At 43.3% G+C, this 23484-nt stretch overlaps 1 protein-coding gene across 1 annotated transcript in view; it reads left to right on the top strand.

Moving 5' to 3' along the window:
• Positions 1-23484, top strand: part of DOCK1 (dedicator of cytokinesis 1) — a gene marked incomplete in the record, with an annotated part of 4741214 nt that overhangs the window by 1683112 nt on the left and 3034618 nt on the right.

Below are 23484 nucleotides of genomic sequence, written 5' to 3'. Positions count from 1 at the left end.
AGACAGATAACTGGTGCCAGCGCCATGGTTTAAAGCTAAATGCCAAAAAATGTATAGTCATACCCTTTGGCAAAAACAACAATGTGCCCACAAATTACCACATAGGCGGAAACCCATTAAGTACAGAGAAAGTTATTAGGGACCTGGGGACCCAAGTTGATAGCAATCTCTCCTTTGAAAACCACATTGCCAAAGTGATTAGAAAGACCTTCTACATAGCCCACCTCATCACGAAGGGTTTCACATCTGGATCAAGAGAGGTAATCGTGCCCCTTTATTCATCCCTCATCAGGCCCATCATAGAATACAATGCCCCTTTTGGGATGTACCTTACCCGACACCTGCAGCAATTAGAAAGACCCCAAAAGTATCTCACCAAGAGGATCAAGGGTCTCAAACAGAATGCCATATGCTGCTCGGTTAAAAAAACTCCAGCTCTACTCAGTTGCATACCGCCTACTTCGTGGCGATCTATGCCTGGCATACAAAGCTATGTCAAATCCAGAATTAATGGACATGCTCCACCTCAGTAAATCTAAATCCCTTAGAGCCACACGCTCGAGGGTCTTGAACCTCAGCACAGAAATAAATAGAACTTGCTGGAGGGACAGGTTCATAACCCAGAGGCTCCCTTCACTCTGGAATAGAATTCCAGTTCATGTGAGGCAGAGCACCTCACTGAATCTCTTCAAGAAGAATCTCGATAAGTGGATGGGAGATCATAGGTTTGTCCCAGGGATTACTCCCGTGTCACTATTAGACAGAGGCACAGTAAACTAAACCTTAAAAAGGGCACAGTATACTCAAATCAAGGGATGGCGTAAGCCATACAGAATCGGGCTAGGCTTATAATTGCCCCAGGGCAGATAGCCTAGTATGAACATATGAACCTATGAGAAAGGAGATCCTGCCAGTAGGGATGACTGCAATTAGGTGAACAGATAACAGGCAAGAGGGGTCAGGAATTTAGTGGAGAAGACTAGCAAAGGAACCAAGGTATTGGGAGCAAATAATCTGAGAGAGAAAGGTAATGAAATGGCAACAGGCCAAGAGTATATTTTGACTGCAAGCTAGAGATCAAGGGTGTAGGAAACAAGAAGGGATAGGGCATCCCTTAGTGAAAAAACATCACTGGTAGAGTTTTTAGCTGAATCTAGAACAGAAGCTGCTTTTATAAAAAGGGCATATAAAATATTGCATGATAACTGTAGGACTCAATCAGAGGAGGTAAAAAAAGAATGGAAGAGAGACTGGATTAACAGTTCAGAAAGAAACAATGGAAGGTTATCTGTATTCCTCCCACATATGCAATACGGCCTGGAAGATTTAAGATTTGTGCTTGGAAATGTTTGAATACATATTTTTATACCTCAGAAAGACACTAAAGAATTTTTCCTCAGATAGACTGCAGATGCTAGAGGTGTGATGGGGAAGAAAGAGGTAATTAACAAATTTTAGGGGGCTATAATGAGTTGGCAGGCTTTAAAAATTCCCTCCAGACAACTCTGTCAAAAATATTGGGTGACCAAATTGGTATAACTAAGGAAATGAGTTTTTGAGCTGCATTTCTTTGATTTGAATTGCCTAGACATAGTATGTTCTTGCTATGTTTAATTTTGGTGGCTGCCAAAAAAAAATAATTTCTAGAAAATGGAAATCAAAGTCTAAACCAACCATATTTAAAGTACTTGAATATAGTAACAGGGATAAAAGAAATGGAAGTGAGATTTTTAAAAAAGGGTAGGAGCAAACTACATAGAAAAAAATGGGAATTTTGGGAACAATACATGCAGAATGAGGTTTAAGGAAAGGCAGAAATTGAGTAGCTGTGTATTAAGAATGACTGCACAGAAGATTATATGTGATGTATAATGTTTGTAACTGAGAATATCAATGTGGTTTGTTTTCATTTTTATGACTGTATCGTTGACCATGTCATAAGTGATAATTCAATAAAGACAATTAAAAAAAGGAACCGGTCATCTTTCAAAAGTCTGTAGCCAACTGAGTACAGGGAAAGAGTTATCAATCTCTCTTTATAACCAAGGTTTTTCAATCATCTCATTTGACTACTGACCACCTTCTGGATTCTCTCCAGACTATTCATTTGTTAAGCATTATAACAACTAAAAGACACATAGTATTTCATAATAGGCCATATTGTAGAGGTACAAGTGGAATCAAGACTACTCGTGGTCCTGCAGAGTGGTCCTAGCTACAGAGAACTCAGAAAAGCGACTACTTTCTTGATTTAAGTATCTTTGCTGTTTTGTTACTTGAAATACCTTCTCTAGCTTACCCTAAACAAGTTTAAACTGTTTTTTTAGCTGTTTGTTGCATTATTTAATATCTGCACTTAAAGTTACATTTTAGTCGAAATTGGTTGAAACTTTGTTTGTTTGTTTGTTTGTTTAATTTAACTGTTGAGGCTGCCCACTAAAGTGTGCTAGCCTGTGTAACTGATTTATTACTGTTTCTGCATTTTCTGTGTGTTTTCTATCTAAAAACAAAAAAATAATCCTTGTTTTCCCGCCTCTACTCGACTAGTTTAGACCAGTTTACAGGCTTTGCTGTATTCTGGGCTGTGGTGTAGTTCCTGTGTTGTCCATTACCTTACTTGGATAGAAGGAAGTTTCTTTTCTCACCAGTGGGAGTGGGGAGCCTTGAGCAGCCTACTTGTCCCTGTAGGAAGTGACCTCTGCACAAGAGCTGTAGTAATTGGTTGTTTTGGACCATTTCTAGCTCTTTTGAAGTTCCCTGTTTAAAATCTGCCTCTGGGTGTTTTTTTTCTGGCTATACTACTCAGACAAGCTCCTCGTGGTCCTGCAGAGTGGTCCTAGCTACAGAGAACTCAGAAAAGTGACTTATTTCTTGATTTAAGTATCTTTGCTCTTTTTTTACTTGAAATACCTTCTCTAGCTTACCCTAAACAAGCTTAAACTGTTTTTTTGGCTGTTTGCTGCATTATTTAATATCTGCACTTAAAGTTACATTTTAGTCGAAATTGGTTGAAACTTTGTTTGTTTGTTTGTTTAATTTAACTGTTGAGGCTGCCCACTAAAGTGTGCTAGCCTGTGTAACAGATTTATTACTGTTTCTGCATTTTCTGTGCGTTTTCTATCTAAAAACAAAAAAAACAAAAAAAATAATCCTTGTTTTCCCGCCTCTCCTCGACTAGTTTAGACCAGTTTACAGGCTTTGCTGTATTCTGGGCTGTGGTGTAGTTCCTGTGTTGTCCATTACCTTACTTGGATAGAAGGAAGTTACTTTTCTCACCAGTGGGAGTGGGGAGCCTTGAGCAGCCTACCTGTCCCTGTAGGAAGTGACCTCAGCACAAGAGCTGTAGTAATTGGTTGTTTTGGACCATTTCTAGCTCTTTTGAAGTTCCCTGTTTAAAATCTGCGTTTGTGTGGCTTTGCGCGATTGTGCACATAGCGCAGTGCCAGTTAAACAAGGTTAAACTTCTTCTGGCTCCGCCAAGTCTGCTCTTCAAATTTTCCCTTAAGGAAGCTCTACTCTTAGTATAATCAGACTACTCGCTATATTATAAGCCTAGCACTTGTTCTCAAAACTTCTCTACTAAGTAAGCACTCTCATACTAAAGTAAGCACTACATCCACCTACCACCCCTGTGAATATCCACTTCCCTTAAAGGCACAGCACTCCCTTATACTGTTCTAGCATGTCGAGTGGTAGGTTACTGGCATCCTGTCCAGTTCAGCTGGTTAATCTAGGTATCTTGAGACAATGCTACAATTGTCTCATGTACACAGACAGCCCTCTCCTCCTCCCAACAAACACAAATACATGTGAGAGATGCAACTATATAGCCAAACTGGAGGCTGAACTCTCTCAACTCAGGGCTGGCATGACCAGACAGGAGGAGATGGTAACCACACACACAACAAACCCAGTCCCACATAGACCTACCACAACTGCAAACCAAACACACAAAAACACAAAGACATACTCAGAGGCTCTAATAAAAAACTTACCAAAACAACAGAGGCTCCCAAAGCAGACATCCAAAAATCCACCACCTCAAAACAAAACACATGCAACACATACTTCAATAAATCAGTGTGTCAATCAATCACAGCCCTTAAGGCTAAGCACCATGCCTGATACACTAGTAATAGGTGACTCTATAGTCAGACACACTGATGTCCCGCTTACCAGGCTGAACAAGGAGAAGGTGACTGTGAGCTGCCTATCAGGAGCTAGGATCTGCCACATAACACACGCACTCAGGTCACTCCAAAGCAAGTACAAATATGACTCCGTCATTGTCCATGCTGGCATGAATGACCTGAGACGTACCTCCCTGGACTACATGAAAAGAGACATAGAGGAGCTCTCTGATTATGTAGCCCAGGCTGGTATGACCCTGACCCTGAGCAGCATCATGCCCTCAACAAGAATGATGCCACATTACAAAGACAAGATGATCAGCTTTAATAATTGGCTCAAGTACAGGTGTCATTCTAAGGTGATCCAATGTCTGTCTGCTTGGGATGACATGTTGGGCAAGCCACGCTGCTTCGTAAGGGACGGTTTGCATCTGTCACCACTGGGCTTCCGGATATTGGCTAAGGCTCTTGCCACCCCCATAGTGCCTTTTTTAGGCAAGGCTCAAAAGACAAACCCACCTCCTTAGAAAACAAAACTGGAAAAAAAACTAAGGGTAATGCTGCTCAACGTCAGAAGTCTAAATCTCAAGATGCAGGCACTCGATACACTCCTCAGTATGGAGAACATCGACGTCTGTGCAGTAACTGAAACCTGGTTCAAGGCTCCTGAGAGCACCCCAGTGCTACCAGGCTATACCTCGTATCATGCTTTTCGGCCCCAAAACCTGGGCTGAACCACAAAGGGAGGGGGAGTGTCCATATTCATCAAGGACACCCACACCTCCAGGTTAGTAGCAACACATGAAGCATCAGAGACCATACAGGTGCAACTAACCATAGGCAAAACTGCTGTACAACTGGTAGCCTGTTACAGACCACCCTCCCAATCTCAGGAACCCCACTCAGCCTTCCTGAAGACATTGGAGGATATGAATGTATCACAAAATACCATCATACTGGGAGACTTCTACTACCCTAACATATATTTGGGTACATTATTCTAGCCCTAACACCCTAGCCCAAAGGTTCTTGGAATTCATAAATTCAAATGCACTGGAACAACTAGTCACCTCTCCCACTAGAGGAGATAATATACTAGACCTGATCATCACAAACATGGGGACAAAATGCTCCACACCGGAGGTATACCCCTCACTAGTGAGATCTGACCACAAACTAATCACCCTGGATATACATATCCCACCTCCACCCCCAGCACAAAAGACCACAGTGAACAACTTCTCAAAAGCAGACTTCACTCCTCTTAAGACCAAGATGGTATCCTTTAAGCCCACTGGGCCAGTGGATACCACATCCCACAATGCTGAATCCTTCACAAATGCTTTCTATGGACATCTCCAAGAATGCATGGATCATGCAATCCCAAATAAATCCAAGACCCTCTCCACCAAAGGCAAGCGTCCTGTCTGGTGGACCTCAGCCATTAACAAATTGTATAACAAAAGAAGGAAGCTACTGCACGACAGAGCAAAATCCCATAAAGGGAAGACATCTCTGATCAACACTAGCAGAAAACTACGTTCTCTCATAAAAACATCCAAGGCCAATTTTGAGAGAAAAATCGCTAAGGACACTAAAGATAACCACAAAGCCTTCTTCAGCTATGTTAGAAACCCTCAGATATGCTCAGAGTTAGTTCACAACAACAAAAAATACACTGAACCCACAGATGTTACCAACACTCTGGCTGACAGGTTCAGTGCAAATTTCTCCCCTCCCTCACCCCCAAAAGAAGAAATACTTATCCCAGCTGAATGTAATCTCCCTGTCATCTCAGATGTCCAGGTGAGAGCCACCCTCAACAAAGCTAAAAACACAGCATCAGTGGGACCTGACGGTATCCCGGGTTGCGTGCGACGTGAACTCCAAGAGGAGCTAAACCTGCACATAAAAATGCTATTTAACCTTAGCCTTCCTACAGGATATGTACCTGAACACTGGCGTACATCAACAGTGGTCCCACTCCACAAAGGGGGTACCTCTGCAGACCCTGGGAACTACTGTCCCATAAGCTTAACCAGCCTGGTCTGCAAAGCTATGGAAAGAATCATTATGGAACTCATAAACAGAGACATTGGGGACCTACAGGCACTTGATCCCACCCAGTTCGGCTTTGTAAAGGGCAGATCCTGCCTTTTGAACCTGGTTGACTTTTTTGAAACAGTCACTAGAGCCATTGATGAAGGCAAAGCAGTCCATACAGCCTACCTGGACTTGGCCAAGGCCTTCGACACAATACCCCACTCAGGCATCATAGATAAGCTCAACAGCTTAAATATAAACCCTTATGTCACTAGATGGGTTGCAAACTAGCTAAAGGACAGAACCCATAAAGTTAAAATCGCTGGAGCAATGTCAGACTCAAAGCCAGTCACAAGTGGTGTCCCACAGGGATCTGTTCTGGGACCCCTCTTGTTCGGCATTTATTTCTCAGATGTTAAAGCAAACATGGGAGGGTTGTGGCTGACAAAGTTCGCAGATGACTGCAAACTAGGCGTCATAGTCGATACACCAGCGGACACATACATCCTACAAAAAGGCCTCACAGAAACGGACAACTGGTGCCGGAGTCATGGCCTTAAACTAAATGCCAAAAAATGTATAGCAAAGTACCCACAAATTATCACATAGACAGCAACCCACTGAGTATGGAAAAAGTAATCAGAGACGTAGGGACCCAAGTCGACAGCGACCTCTCATTTGACACCCACATTGCCAAAGTGGTTAGAAAGACATTCTACCTTGCACACCTTATCATGAAGGGATTCACATCCAGATCCAAGGATGTCATTGTACCCCTATACTCCTCCCTCATCAGACCCATGATTGAGTACAATGCTCCATTTGGTATGTACCTCACCCGGCATTTGCAACAGCTGGAGAGACCACAAAAGTACCTCACCAAGAGGATCAAGGGTCTCCAACATATGTCTTATTCTGCCAGACTAAAGAAACTCCAGCTCTATTCAGTAGCATACCGCCTGCTCAGAGGTGATCTGTGCCTGACGTACAAGGCCATGTCCAATCAGGAACTGATGGACATGCTCCACCTCAAAAAATCCAAATCCATCAGAACCACGAGAGCTAAAGACTTAAACCTCGGCACAAGTATGAATAGGACATGCTGGAGGGATAGATTCATAACCAAGAGGCTTCCCATGTTCTGGAACAGAATCCCAGTTCATGTTAGGCAGAGTCCCTCACTAACTCTCTTCAAGAGAAATCTTGATGAGTGGATGGGAGATCGTAAGTTTACCCCAGGGGTCACCTCTGTGTCACTACTAGACAGGAGCACAGTAAACTAATTCTATTATCTAAGGGGACCTTCACTGTGTCACTACTAGACAGAGGCACATTATTCTAAATCTATTCTGTACATTTTTGTACCATGTCATGGGGTGGCGAAAGCCACATCACTATGGCTAGGCTTACAAATGCCCCAGGGCAGATAGCCTAGTACTGAACTATGAAACTATGACTGTATTAAAACCAAATGTGCATCCTTCTGTTGAGATATTCAAAGACAAAAGGATAGAATGAAGCTGCAAAGAACTGCACACCATTGAAACTTGGAGAACTGTGAGCAAAAGTAAACTTGATGTGGTTAAGGTGAAGAAGACATGAATAAACATTATCATCTTGATAATTAGTGAACTGAAATGGACTATAAATAGTCACGTTACAGGGATTCATCAGCTTTCTACTGTGAAAAGAATCTTGCAGACAAAATGAAGTAACTCTCATAATTAATAAAAAGGTGTGTTAATCAGAACTAAGCTGCAACAATAAAAAATACATTCATTTTAGGTGATTGGAATGATAAAGGATGCAGTCAGAGTACAGTTGGAATAACTGTTAAGGTTGTCCTTGGACCATAACATTTAAAGCAACAGGTAAAGTAGTAGAATTGTTTTAAAACCATAGCTTTGGCTATACAGGACTTAGCTGACAAAGAAGTATTTGTTCAGTAAAGTATTAAGATTTCCTATAGATTTCTTTCCAAAAAGCATGTAGTTTTTAACTTCATTGCTACATTCGCCATGTGTAGAGATCTTTGAGCCCAGGAAAATATCTTTTACTGCTTTCACTTCTTCCTCATCTGTTTGCAAGGATTCAGTACGGCTATATATTTTTGGCTTTATATATCAGGTATTATATCTCTTCTCTCCACTTACTTTTATTTGGCTACCTAGACAACCTATGCATGGAGAGTTCAGAATAAGAGGTTTCAATGAATAAGTGTACTATGCCTTTGGTAACAGTATTTATAGTAGCATCATGATTACAAAAAGCTGAGATATAAGAACTGGATCTGAGAAATAAAAATTATTTAGATGAAGGCACTGGATAAGTACATGAAACAACTGTATACTAATGCAACTTGGATTTTCAGAATTTTAAATTGTCAAGCTCATATGTTAAAATGAAATCTAATTGTGAAAGTATGAGGAATAATTTATCTGCACTTTCTTCTTGCAAGGAAAAATATGCTTTAATTAATTTAGTTTATTCCATTTTACAGGTCACATCTCATTGTTTACAGTGTGTGTATAACTCAGATGATAGTTCTTCGTTATCAAACAGCCTGATGAAAGGGGTACGATGATACAGGGAATCTATTAAAATTGTTAATTCCTATTTTTCCAAATGTTCTATTTTGACAAAAAAACAAAATACAGTCTCAAAAAAATATGTAGATGGACATTTAAGAAGAAACAGCAAAGGGTTTCCAAAAATAATTCAAGAGCCATCCAAATGCAAGACAGTCCAGCAAGTTAGAATGACTGTTTAAGGGACCTTGCCCCCCATCCCACCTTGGCAGTCCCTTTTTCTTTCCATAGAGTTTAAATTACCACCCTCTTTGGCAATCAACAGTTTCAAACAAATTGGTTATGAAGATCATTCATCTAGGTTACAGATGTCAGTGGGAGGAAATACTTCCTTTTCATGGGGTTTTTCCTCACATACTAGACCAGGTTAGCTCATTTACCCCTGTCCTTCATTACGTGCTATTCCAAGGAGTGATAAAACCATGATTAAGGGAGTCGAGTGCCTTGGATAGAGCAAGCATCTCTTTTTATATTTATGTGCTGACGTATGTCGTTGATGCCTCTGGGAAAGGTTTTTATTCAAAGATGTTTTAAGTGCCAAAGGGAAAAAAATGCTTTGAGACCAGTTTTTGGAATTTTCTTTCCTAAACGGTCAGTGATAGTGCCCAAGTTCAAAATACTGTCACTTCACAACTTCTTACCTCTCCTTCCTCAGTCAGGTTTCCTGGTAACATGTTTGTTATGGTTTTCTGTATCTGGATCACATTATTAGTAATCTGCTTTATCCTTTAGACTATCCACATCACCAAGAGTGTTTCCAAAGTGCCTAGGTTCAGTTGTAGCTTATTTCAGGCTACAGGATATCCACATTTTTCTATATTTAGATGATTTGTTTGCCATTGCAGAGTCTTTCAAACTGTCAGGAATCTCTCATTTGAGTGAGAAATCCCTTACACAAGCTGAGATTTCAATAGAACATTTAAAAGTTTTTTTGATGACTTCACACAGAATTGTGATCTTGTGTCAGCTAGACACCTCAGTTCAAAGAGCATTTCTTCCACATGAAGAAATAGGTTTATAGCTTAAGCTACTTCAAAGGCTTTTCACTCAAATGGTGGTCACTGTGGGGAATGCCTCAAGCAGGAGGGCATCTGTGACTCCCATGAAACCTGTAGCAAGGCTCCACATGAAAGAGACAATGGTATCTGAAATGCCTTTGGTTCTAGCAGCAGCATCCTTTATCTTTTCAAATCCCAGTACTGGGGTTTGTCAGAAGATAAATCATTTGATGGAAACTGCAAATATCCCTATATCTGTGTGTCATTCCCCATCACCCACCCTGTTCCAAAACATTCAGTCAACACAGACTCCTTGGACTTTGCTTTGGTAGTAGTTTCAAGAGGTATAAAAGTGAAAGTTGTGTGGGAAACAAAGAACAGATGTTGGCACATGAATATGAACGAGATGCTTGCCCTGACTGAGGCACTCAACTCAGTGAATTATCTTTGATTGCCAGGCCTCTTCATTGTATTAGACAATGCTGCAGGCATTTGGTACATCAACAAGTGCGGAGAACTAGGTCATACCCCCTCTGTAGGCTAGCCATGTTAGCTTGGGATACAGCCTCACAACACAGTCTCACTCTGCAGGCATCCTGCATTCCATCAGAGCAAAGTGGTGGGACAGACAAGCTGTGCAGAACAAGTGCAGACCCTCGCGAATGGAAACTACATCAAGGAATTCCAAGATTTGATCCATCTGTGGGGAGGTCCTCAAACAGACCTGTTATCAGATAGATTCTGTTCCAGGACTCCATGCCAGGTGGCCTTAAAGAGAGATGCCTTTTCTTTTCCTTGGAGAAGAATGTTCCTGTATGCTATTCCACCGTTTTCAATGATGTCCAGGGTGTTTCTAAAGAGTCAGAAGAAACCCACCAAAATCATTGTGGCAACTCCCTTCTAGCCCAGGCAACAGTGGTACTTCCTCCTTTTGGAAATAACCAGGGGAATTTTCCACAAGCTTTCTCAGAAAATATAGTCACACAAGATCTGGGTTGTTTTATACACCCTGACTGCAGTCAACTTCAACTGCCTGGATGATAGGGATTTGATTCCCTTTGGGCAGCTATTTATTGAGGACCTGCAGCAGTTTCTAATGGAGGTAAAAAAGCCTGCTACTAGAAAATTGTATATTAACAAATGGAAATAGTTTTGGAATTGTTTCCAACAACATAACCAGCACCCATTCAAGGCTAGATGTTCTCTGATTTTACATTTGCATGAGTTACTATCTTATGGCCTTTATAACTCCTCAGTCAAGGTTCATTTATTGGAAATTTCATCATATCTGTACAATGGATACTTCTCATTCAATACGATCTTTTGTCAAAAATTTCTTTTAAAGGGGTTTCGCATAAGAGTCCTGCAAGTTATCTGGTAACCCCCCTCGTGATCTTAATTTTGTGTTAGAGAAGCTAACACTTGTTCTATTTGAACCAACTTGTCTGCCTGGCTTGAGACTCTTAGGTTCATAGGTGCAATCTAGGCTAATGGCCTGGAGCCTTTACAAGCCTAGCCCATAGAAGTGCTCTGGCATCTTAATATAGAAAACTGTTATACTAATTGCTCTGATGTCTACAAGATTACCTGACATGCAAGCTGTAATGGTCAGTCAACCCTACCTCATTGTCCAAGGAGAGTTTTTTGAACTATGAAGTCTATGAAACTTATCCTCCTCTTATGCTTAAGTGGTATCCAAGCTTACTTTGTCAAACTACCCATCTCCCTGTTTTCTTTGCTTAACCTAAAATGATTATTTCTTGTGAATGTAAAAAGGGACTACCTGTGTCAAAACAGACTATTTCCAAGCGGGTGTCTAAGGCTATTACCTTTTTTTTTTCTCACCACAACAAAACTATTCCAGGCAGGGTCAAGCCCCAGTCTACCAGTGCCTTGATTTCATCTGTGTCTTTTGGAAAGGTTCAGATTCTAGAAGTAGTAACTTGGTTCTCTATCCATATGTTTGTATGACATTACAAGCTTGATTCATTTTTTAGGTATAGATCAAACTTTGCTAGCACCATTCTCGAAGGACTCCTGGACCCTACTTCTTCCACCTCCTAAATGTAGTCAGCTATGCAGTATGCCAAGGCTACTGAAGCAGTGATCAATATGATGAACATAGCACAGTTATGTAATTAAACTTAACAGAAGCTGTTAGAATGATCACTGTTGCAGCAGCTGTCATTAATTCACCTTGAGTTTTGATGTGTTTATACCAGTGTGTGGACATTTTTGTTTTGTTCCTGGCATTGTCCTTTAAGGGATCAACTACCCTGTCTCTGTTGGAATGAAAGCTCTGAATTGCATGGCACTCAAAGCTGTCATTTTAGCCTGCTCACCTCGAGCTGAATAACAGATGTTAAGTTGTCCAATCTCGCCTTCGTTCTTGCTGGATGGATTCAGAGCTGATCCTCAGCTCTGACTCGACCACTTGCTATAGATCGAGAGCTCTTTACTGGCTCGAGGCTACCCCTTATCCCAGAATGCCCAGCATCAGTTACCCAGATCTCGTTTGCCGCTTTAGCTGCGAGGTTGCGATCAATACAGACTCAGGCTTAGTATCATTTTTTTCTCTATTAAACTCAACTGTTGTGCTTAAAATTTGATATATATTCTCTTTCTCGTAGTAGTTTGTTTCTTTTATTGTAAACCCCTTATCTCGTCCTTGTGGTGTTTTTTTTGTACTGTGTTGGCAATCATCCCTTAGTCGCTAAGCCTTCTGTTATTCCTTGAACTCATTTAACTTAGAGTCCCCCCCCCCCCACTTAAGGACAGCCATTTAAGTTAGAGGCTCTCCTTTAAAGTCTTTATTAATTTTTAGTTTACTATTGTAGTTTGTCTTTTTGGTAAAATGTCTAAGGAAATTAAAATCTCTGGTTTTAAAAAGTGTGACTCATGCCAGATGATGTACCTGACAGATGGGCACACTAGTTGTATTTACTGCTTGTGGGCACTGCACCTGCAGGACTCTTGTGCTATTTGTCATGCCTTTAGTCCAAGGGTCCTACAGGAGTGGAAAAACAAGCTTATCCTCCATGGATTGTTAAAACAGGATTCTCCGGCTAAAGCATCTCAGCCAGTGAAACCTTTGAAACCAGTGAAGCTGTCGGCTCCATGTTCAGAACTGACCTGTGAGCTTGACAATCCAAGTGTGTCGGTGCCATCTGGCACCAACAAGACTACCCCTCCATCAGCTCCAACTGTTACTTCGGAAATGTCTCAGAGCCACAAACAAGCTAGGTCTCTTTCATTGGAGCTGATTCACTTGGTGCCACAATCACCCTTACTTCAAAGCAAGTCCAGTCATCGCTCATCTTCCCACTCCTATTGATCCCCGGGGTTATCGGATAAGGATGTGAAGAGAGTGGTCAGTAGGTTGCTGAAGTCACAGGCCCTTGCTATAATGCTTTCGAGCCTGCCTTAATAGGCTTTGGATCGATCCGCTTCAATTTCATTTCCTCCTCCGACTGTGCTTAGTTCAGAGCCGGAGTCTATGGACGCTCCGATAGTGGTTCCTTCTGCTCTGATGACATCCTCTTTGGCTCCCACATTGGCTCCGATTACCTTGGTTCTTCCTCACATCGAGGTATCTAGGTGCCGAAGCTCTCTCTTCGGCTCTGAGGGGGGAAGTGGCATCGGACCCTTGTCTGACCCTGCTCTCCCTCTTGGTGCATCGACTCAGTTGAGCTCAGCTCCCACATCAGCCTTGGAGCCGTCACCCTCGGTGCATGGTGGGATTCCTGTCTCTGCAGAGCTGGAGCCCTCCTTGTGTCGAGACCGTGATGCCTTCGAGGTCATGCGGAGAATGCTGTCCCCACAGATGGCTCCACTTTTGGTTCCATTGGCTCTGTCCCCTTTGATGCCTGTGACTACCTCTGCTTGTCCTCCAGCCCCAAAGTGTAGGGAACCTATGTCCCAGGACACCCCATTGGGTGAACCCTCTTCTTCCAAAACCTCCCCAGAGCATTTTGAGCAGGCTTTCCAGAAGAAAAAGTGCAAGAGGAAGAGCCAAGACTCCCATGAGTCTTTCACCTCCGATACAAACCTGGACATCCTTGAGATTCTCAGGCAGAGGCGTAGCTGGACTTCCGTAGCCCCCTCTGAGGATGAGTCTGTATACCTGGATGCATTTAGTTCCCGATCTTCCACCTCCTGGATGTCTTCGCCTTTTGATCCACTCATGTCTGTAATGTCTCGAAAGGCTTGGTCAGCTCCAGATTCCATGAAACCTGTCCCAAGGAGACCCAATAATTTCATCACAGCTCCCCAAGACAAACAATTCTTAACTAAAGGTGTCCCAGTTGATGCCATGGTGGTAGCAGCAGCCACAAAGAGAGAGTTAGCTGAAACCTCCTCATCTGTCCATCCACTGAATAAAGACTCTCATACGATGGACAGATATCGGAAGCAGATGTTCTCATCAGTGACCTTCTCCCTTAGGTCCCTGAACTATCTTTCCCATTTTACTAGGCTTCAGAGGGATCTCCTAAAAGAGCTTGGAGATACCCTACAAGATCCCACAGCTGAGGGAGCTTTAGCCAAGGTAGCTACCCAGCTGGTGACTCTTAATTCAATAGTCAACTTCTCCATGAGGCTTATTTCATATGCAGCTGATGGAGCGAGTAGAGCTGCAGGTACAGGAGTGGTTCTTAGGAGACATTTTTGGCTGCGGCTGTGTCAGCTTGCGGAACCTTTCAGAGCATCCTTCACCAATATCCCCTTAGATGGCTCCGCTCTCTTTGGACCTCAGGTGAAAGACATGCTTACCAGGTGCCAGCAGGAAGGCAAGACGCTCTCTGATGTTGGAGTCTGTTTTTCCACTCCTACCACACCATACCCAAAGGGTCAGAAGGGTGGAAAGATGTGGTTTTGAAAATCCCAGGGACCCTTGCCTGATGCACGTGGGGAATTTTCCCCCAGGGTCAGAGGGGGAAATAATAACAATGGCAGACGCTGCCCTCGTGGCAGAGGGGGTCCGCAAAATCTGGGTGACAGAGATACATTCTGTTCCAAACCCTGTCAACATCCCTGAAGGGATGCTCAACTCTGGAGGCAGTCGGGGGACGGCTTTCATTGTACCCAGTCGCCTGGCAAAATATTACAAAAGACAAATGGGTACTAGCCATTATACCCCCTTTTGTTTCAAAAAAATACATCCCAGATGTTCCACCCAATCTAAGGGATTAGGCAGTCTCAGAAGTTTCAAGACTGCTAGAAAAAAGAGCCATTCATGAAGTCCCCGCAGACCAAGAAGGATCTGGAACTTACTCGATTTTTTTAGTGCCCAAAAAGACAGGGGACTGGAGACCAATTTTGGATCTCAGCAGGTTAAACAAATCTGTACAAAAAGAAAAGTTCTGAATGGTAACACTGCAGTCCATTCTCCCCTTCCTGGGTCAGGACAGTTGGATGTTCTCCATAAATCTTCAGGACACATACTATCTTATAAAAATGAATAGACGGTCCAGGAGATTTCTACGCTTCCAGCTAGGGGCCAGTCATTACCAATTCAGAGCTCTGCCCTTTGGTCTCACCACAGCCCCCAGGGTGTTCACCAAATGCATGGCAGTAGTCATGGCTCACCTGAGATGTCTAGGCTTCCAGGTGTTTCCTTATCTGGAGGACTGGCTCCTCACTGCTACCACCAGGCAACAACTTATAGAGGCACGAGATTAGACCATCAGATCCTGTACTCAACTAGGCATCACAATAAACTATGAAAAATCTGCCTTGTTGCCCTGTCAATCTATTACATACATAGGAGCAAAGCTAAACACAAGAAAAAATGATTGTGAAATTGTCTCTAGAAAGAGATTCCATTATTCAAAAACAGGTGTCACTTCTCTTGAGGAGCAAAAGAATTCAAGTCGAATATGTTCTTCAAGCTCTAGGGTCCATGCAGCCATTCTTCTAGTTCCCTTAGCATGCTTTCACATGAGAATAATTCAGTGGCTTCTTTTCACACAATGGTACTTCCAGGAATTACCCATGTCTCACATGATGCTAATTACTGAATCTTGCAAAAGAGACCTTTCCTGGTGGATGGTCTCCCCACTAGTCACTCAGGGCAGACCTTTCATGGAACCCCATCTGGTCACCACAGTGACGACGGTTGCTTCCCTGATAGGGTGGGGGAGGGATTATCTAGGGAAGACGATCCAAGGCACTTGGCAACCTCACGAGTACCACTTGCACATCAACATCCTGGAGATGAGAGCGGTGCTCCTAATATTGCAAGCTCTTCAAGACTCTCTCCCTGCCGGGACTATTGCAGTACAGATGGACAATATATCAGTGGTTTGGTACATCAACAAACAGGGCAGAACCAGGTCTTACCCCTTGTGCCGAGACGCCCCCAGACTGTGGCAATGGGTGATTTCCTCCCAATGTTTTCTGACAGCAATGCATATCCCTGGGACATCCAACGTAATAGTGGACAGGCTCAGCAGGGCTATCCTTATGCCTCATGAGTGGTCTCTGAAACAGGAAATTGTGGATCTTATTTTCTGCAAATGGGGCCAGCTGTGCTGCAATCTCTTTGCCTCTCCCCTCAACAACAAATGCAGCAGATACTTCTCCCTTGTTCCTCCTCCAGGTCAGACACCCAAAGACACTCTAGTCCACGACTGGCCTCAGGGACTCCTTTATGCATTTCCCCCCTTTACCCTAATTCCAAAAGTCATTCAGAAAGCAAAATCGTTGGGTTGCAAAATGATCCTCATTGCCCCTTATTGGCTTTGACAGATTTGGTTTCTGTTCCTTCAACCCCACCTTCTAACCCAGCCTTGGATTCCGGACCCTGTACTGGACCTCTTGTGCCATCAGTCAGGCGGGCTACACCAATCCCTGCAATCTCTCAAGCTCACAGCTTGGTTACTCCACTTCCAATCCTAGCCAGGCTCCCTAATATTTCCCCAGCAGTGTGTGATATTATTGTTTCCTCCCATAAGACAAATACAAGGACAGTCTATGCTAGCAAATGGAAAAGATTCTCTTACTGGGCAGAATCCAGGAATTTAGATCCTTTTACAGCTCCTGTACATGAGATTTTGGATTTTTTAGCAGAACTGTTTCGTTCTGGTGCAACGGCTGCTACTGTCAGAGTACAACTATCTGCCATTTCAAATTTTCATGTCGGAGTTTCTAACTCCAGCATAATGTCTCTCAAACTCTGTAAGGCCTTCATGAGAGGTACAGCTCTGCTTAGACCCCCCAGTGAAAGAGCCTCTTCCACCCTGGGATCTCAGTTTGGTTCTGGCCTCCTTGATACTGCCACCCTTTGAACCAGCAGCATCATGTTCCTTGAAATTTCTCTCTGGAAAAACTCTTTTCTTAGTTGCTATTACTTCTGCGAGACATGTTTCAGAACTTCATACACTATGTGTTTGCCCTCCATACATAGTTTTTCACAAAGACAGAGTTTCTCTGAGAACCAACCCATCTTTTCTACCTAAAGTTTGTTCAGAACACAATTTGAATCAATCCATTGAACTTCCTGCCTTTTTCCCTAATCATTCCAACAAGGCAGAATACAGATTACACCAACTGGATGTGCATAGACAACTGCGTTTCTATCTCCATCTAACTAAAGAGATGAGAAAATCAGCTCAGTTGTTCCTTTCATTTGCAAACAAACAAGGCCTTCCAGTTTCTAAAGTAGCATTGCCAAAATGGTTATCAGACACCATAGCCTATACCTACCATTTGTGACAAAAAGATCTTCCAACAAAACCCAAAGGTTCAACCAGGTCAGTAGCTACTTCGGGAGTGTTTCAATCTAGATTGCCCATAGATTCAATTTGTGCAGCAGCTACTTGGGCAGATCCTCATACATTCATTTCTCATTACAAAGTAGATGTGGTCTCCCGGGGCAGGGCTTCCTTTGGTTTCACGGTTCTGAAGAGTCTGTTCCAATGAGCCACCTAGGATTGAGGTGCTAGGACGCTGTCCCATCCAGCAAGAATGAAGGTGAGATTGGACAACTTAACCTAAAGAAGTTATGTACCTACCAATAACGTTCCATGTTAGTTGTCCTTTATCTCACCTTCCTTTTTGTGTCCCTCCCTCCTTCCCCCTTCCTTGAGGATTGAGAGGAATTTCTCAATGGTTTCATTGGCTAATTTCTTTTATTAGTTGCTTCCCAACCAAACTATGACAAGTTTATGAATTAATTATCTTCTAGAATTATGTCTAGTTTGAGCTATCTAAAACAAGATCTGGGTAGCTGACGCTGGGCATTCTGGGATAAGAGGTAGCCTTGAGCCAGTAAAGAGCTCTCAATATATATCTATAGTAAGTGGCTGAGTCGGAGCTGAGGATCGACTCCGAACCCATCCAGCAAAAAGGAAGGCGAGATGAAGGACAACTAACATGGAACATTATGGTAGGTACATAACTTCTTTTTTGGGTGTATGGAAGGTGCCCTGAAGTTTTGGAGGCTGGCCAGCTTTTATCTTTGGCAGGATGTAGCCCTTACAGCCAAGACTACTGCAGCAGTGATCATTTGAACATCTGTTATTATGGGACATTTACTTACACAACTGAACTTTTTTTATTGTAATGAAAAACCTATGGCATTAACTTCATTAGGACAGCATTAGTCTGCAGAGAAGTACAGAGGTGAATACTTTAGCAGGTATATGAAAAAGAGAGATGAAAATAGGAGGATGGGGGGAGCATCTGCAATATCAGTCTCACTTGGGATTTAGTGAAAAAGTGGGTTATGTCTGGCTGGACATTCCTCATAAACAAATGCTAATAAATAAATACTTGGACAGAGAAAAACAAGTGTTTATAAATACCAGTAAGGTTAAATATATATATATTTAATATACCTGAGGCATTATCTAAGTGCAATTGACAAGGGGATGAGAAGTGTCAAACTTTTTAAACAACTCTATTTGTGGATAATAAGATTTAACCAAAATGTTAGCATCAACCCATGGTGGAACTGGATACAATCTTGACTGTTCCACAGATGATGCTAGTGGCACAAGCACTGGAGGTATTAGGTGGGAGAGGATGTTTGTGTGCAGTTAGTGTTGGTTCACCTAGCCTTTGGGGAGGAAGCCTGCCTAATCTTGCTGCAGTAGCAACATTAAGACCTTCTTGAGCTCCAGTGAGCACATGGTATAGTGCTTAGTCAGGAGGTTGGACATTCTTGGAAGAGGGCATGCATCTTCCAAAGACTGCCATTACAGAATCTTTAAGATCATTAGATCACACTTCCTGGAAGGAAGTAGCAGTCCACAAAAACTGATAACCCAAAGAGGAGCCATAAAGACGATATAGTGGACTGTTGAGGATAAGAAAGAATTGGTACACCTTGTTTGCTGTAGCATAGACTTAGATCCAGGCCTGCTGAATCTAGTTTTGTTTGTATGCTTATTTCCCTGAAAAGCTAATTCCACCTAAAACGTGGCTTTTCAGTGCTTCTCTGGATCCCTAGTGATGTCTGCATTGCTTACTGTACTTATTTCCTTGTTTCACGTGAAAGAAAGTTACTGTTTGTCATTTTTGCATTTAAGTTACCTGGCACTTGCTCACTAAAGCAATTATATAAGTCAGCACTAAAAAATTAAAAGCACTACACCCTCACAAACTCCCCCTGGAGTACCTTGCTCCCCATTGGCCATTTTTTTCAATTATAAAGAAATTCCCAATACTATTCTAGCATGTCCAAAGGTCAGTTGTCAATCTCCTCTCCAGTCCAGCTGGTGAATCTGGGAATCTTGAGGCAATGTTACAACTGCCTCATGTACACAGACAACCCTCTCCTCCTCCCAACAAATTCCAACACATGTGAGAGATGCAACCATATAGCCAAACTGGAGGCTAAGCTCTCTCAACTCAGTACTGGCGTAACCAGTCAGGAGGAGAAGGAAACCACACTCACTACAATTCCAGTCTCACATAGACCTACCACGACAAACCAAACACATAAACACAAAAACATACTTGGAGGCTCTAAATAAAAATCTGCCTAAGCAGCAGAGACCTCCAAAGCAGACACCCAAGCAACCGCTACCCCAAAACAAAACACGTGCAACACATAGCTCACAAAGCCAGTGTGCCGAACAGTCACAGCCCTTAAGGCTAAACAACACACCTTATACACTTGTAATAGGTGACTCTATCATCAGGCACACTGACGTCCCACTCACCAGGCTGAACAAGGAGAAGGTCACAGTGAGTTGCCTGTCGGGTGCTAGGATCCGCCACATAACACAAGCACTCAGGTCACTCCAAGGCAAGTACAAATATGACTCAGTCATTGTCCATGCTGGTGTGAATGACCTGAGACGTGCCTCCCTGGACTACATGAAAAGAGACATAGAGGAGCTCTCTGAGCATGTGGCCCAGGCCGGTATGACCCTGACCTTGAGTAGCATCTTACCCTCACCAAGAATGATGCCACAGTATGAAGACAAGATTATCAATTTCAACAATTGGCTTAAGTATTGGTGTCATTCAAAGGGGATCCAATGCCTGTCAGCCTGGGATGACATACTCGACAAGCCACGTTGCTTCGCTAGGGACGGCTTGCACCTGTCACCCCTGGGCTTTCGGATATTGACAAAGGCTCTTGCTACCCCCATAGTGCCTTTTTTAGGCAAGGCTCAAAAGACAAACCCACCTCCATAGGTATCACAAGGGATAAGAAACTGAGTACTGCTACTCATCGCCAGAAGTCTAAACCTCAAGATGCATGCACTCGAAACTCTCCTTAGCATGGAGAACATCGATATCTGTGCAGTAACAGAAACCTGGTTCAAGGCTCTCGAGAGCACCCCAGCACTACCAGGTTATACCTCATACCATGCTTTTCAGCCCCAAAACTTGGACCGAACCACAAAAGGAGGGGGAGTATCAATATTCATCAAAGATACCCACACCTCCAGGTTGGTGGCACAGCACGAAGCATCAGAGACTATCCATGTGCAACTAACAGTGGGTAAAACTGCCTTCCAGTTTATAGCCTGCTACAGACCACCCTCCCAAACCCAGGAACCCCACTTGGCCTTCCTGAGAACACTGGAAAATATGAAGGTCTCTCCAAACACCATTATATTGGGTGACTTCAACTACCCAGCCATAGACTGGGAGCATTACTCTAGCTCCAACACCCTAACCCAAAGGTTCCTAGAATTTATAAACTCAAATGCTATGGAACAACTTGTTACCACTCCCACAAGAGGGGAAAACATACTGGACCTGATCATCACCAACATGGGGACTCTATGCTCCAGACCAGAAGTGTATCCCTCACTGGTAAGATCAGACCATAAACTAATCTCACTGGATATTCACATCCCGACCCCACCCCATGCCCAGAAAACCACAGTGATAAACTTCTCTAAAGCAAATTTCACACTCCTCAAAACCAAGGTGGAATCCTTCAAAGCCCCCGGGCCTGTGGATAATGCGGCCCAGACCGCAAAATCCTTTATAAACGCATTCTATGAACACCTTCAGGAATGCATGGATCATGCAATCCCAAATAAAACCAAGACCCAATCTTCCAAAGGCAGATGTCCTGTCTGGTGGACCCCAGCCATAAACAAACTATACAATAGAAGGAGGAAGCTACTACATGATAGAGCAAAATCCCAAAAAGGGAAGGCATCTCTGATCAGTATTAGCAAAAAACTACGGGCACTCATAAAATCGTCTAAGGCCAGCTTCGAGAGAAAAATTGCACAGGACACTAAGGATAATCACAAGGCTTTCTTTAGTTATGTTAGGAACCTGGGTGGGAATTCCCAGATATGCTCAGAATTAGTCCAAAATGACAAAAAATACACTGAACCCACAGACATTGCCAACATCCTAGCTGACAGGATTAGCGCAAACTTCTCCCCCCCTCCCCACCAAAAGGGCAAATATCTATCCCAGCAGAGTGCTGCCCCCCTGACATCTCAGATGCTCAGGTAAGAGCTGCCCTCACCAAAGCACAAAATACAGCATCAATGGGACCAGACGGTGTCCCGAGCTGTGTCCTACATGAACTCCAAGAAGAGCTAAACCCAAATCTAAAACTGCTGTTCAATCTCAGCCTTACTACAGGATATGTACCCAAAGAGTGGCGTACAGCAACAGTGGTCCCTCTCCACAAAGGTGGTGCCTCAACGGATCCTGGAAACTATCGCCCCATAAGTCTCACTAGCTTGGTCTGCAAAGCTGTGGAAAGGATCATCATGGACCTTATAAATAAAGATATTGGGGACCTGCAGACACTGGATCCTACCCAGTTCGGCTTTGTTAAGGGCAGATCCTGCCTCTTGAACCTGGTCGATTTCTTTGAAACAGTCACCAAGGCCATTGACAAGGGGAAGGTGGTCCACACAGCCTACCTGGACCTTGCAAAAGCCTTTGATACAATACCCCACTCAGGCATTATAGATAAGCTCACCAGCTTAAATATAAACCCCTATGTCACTAGATGGGTTGCAAACTGGCTCAAGGACAGAACCCACATGGTTAGAATAGCTGGAGCCATGTCAGACTCCAAACCAGTTACAAGTGGCATCCCACAAGGCTCAGTCCTGGGACCTCTCTTGTTCGGTATATATTTCTCAGAGGTACAGGCCAACATGGAAGGACTGCGGCTGACCAAGTTCGCAGATGACTGCAAACTGGGCGCCATAATAGACTCTCCAGCCGACACAAGCATCCTCCAAAAGGGCCTCATAGAACAGACAACTGGTGCCAGGGCCATGGCCTCAAGCTAAACGCCAAAAAGTGTATAGTCATCCCCTTTGGCAAAAACAAAGTGCCCACAAATTACCACATAGGTGGTAATCCATTAAGTACAGAAGAAGTAATTAGGGACCTGGGGACCCAAGTTGATAGCAATCTCTCATTTGACAACCATGTGGCCAAAGTGGTTAGAAAAACATTTTATATAGCCCACCTAATCATGAAGGGATTCACATCTAGATCAGGGGAGGTTATCGTGCCTCTTTACTCATCCCTCATCAGGCCCGTAATTGAGTACAATGCCCCTTTTGGGATGTACCTTACCAGACACCTGCAGCAACTGGAAAGACCCCAAAAGTACCTCACCAAGAGGATCAAGGGGCTCAAACAGATGCCGTATGCTGCCCGGTTAAAGAAACTCCAGCGCTACTCAGTGGCATACCGCCTGCTCAGAGGAGATCTGTGCCTGATGTATAAAGCCATGTCCAACCCGGAATTAATGGACATGCTGCACCTCAGAAAATCCAAATCCCATCGAGCTACGCGCTCGAGGGACTTCAACCTCAGCACTGAAATAAATAGGACATGCTGGAGGGACAGATTCATAACCCAGAGGCTCCCTTCACTGTGGAATAAAATCCCAGTCTAGGTTAGGCAGAGTCCCTCATTGACTCTCTTCAAGAGGAGTCTTGATGAGTGGATGGGAGATCATAGGTTTACCCCGGGTATCACTTCTGTGTCACTGTTAGACAGAGGCACAGTATACTAACCTTGAAAAAGGGCATAGCAAAATTAATTTAATATGGGTGGCGAAAGCCATACACACTCTGGCTAGGCTTATAAATGCCCTAGGGCAGATAGCCTAGTATGAACCTATGAAGCTATGTATTGTTACTATTATGCAAAAAGGCCAGAATTTCCAGACACAAGATATACTAAAAGATTGAGAGAAATTAGAGGAAAGAAACTGTCAGAAGCTTCAAGTAAACATTTGGGTTTATTAATGCAACAGATTTGTGAAAA

Source organism: Protopterus annectens, chromosome 14.part0 (genome assembly GCF_019279795.1).
Source record: "Protopterus annectens isolate FY-2018-M chromosome 14.part0, PAN1.0, whole genome shotgun sequence".
NCBI lineage: Eukaryota > Metazoa > Chordata > Ceratodontiformes > Protopteridae > Protopterus > Protopterus annectens.
The sequence above is the reverse complement of the archived record's forward strand: the minus strand, read 5'-3'. Positions and strand labels throughout refer to the sequence as shown.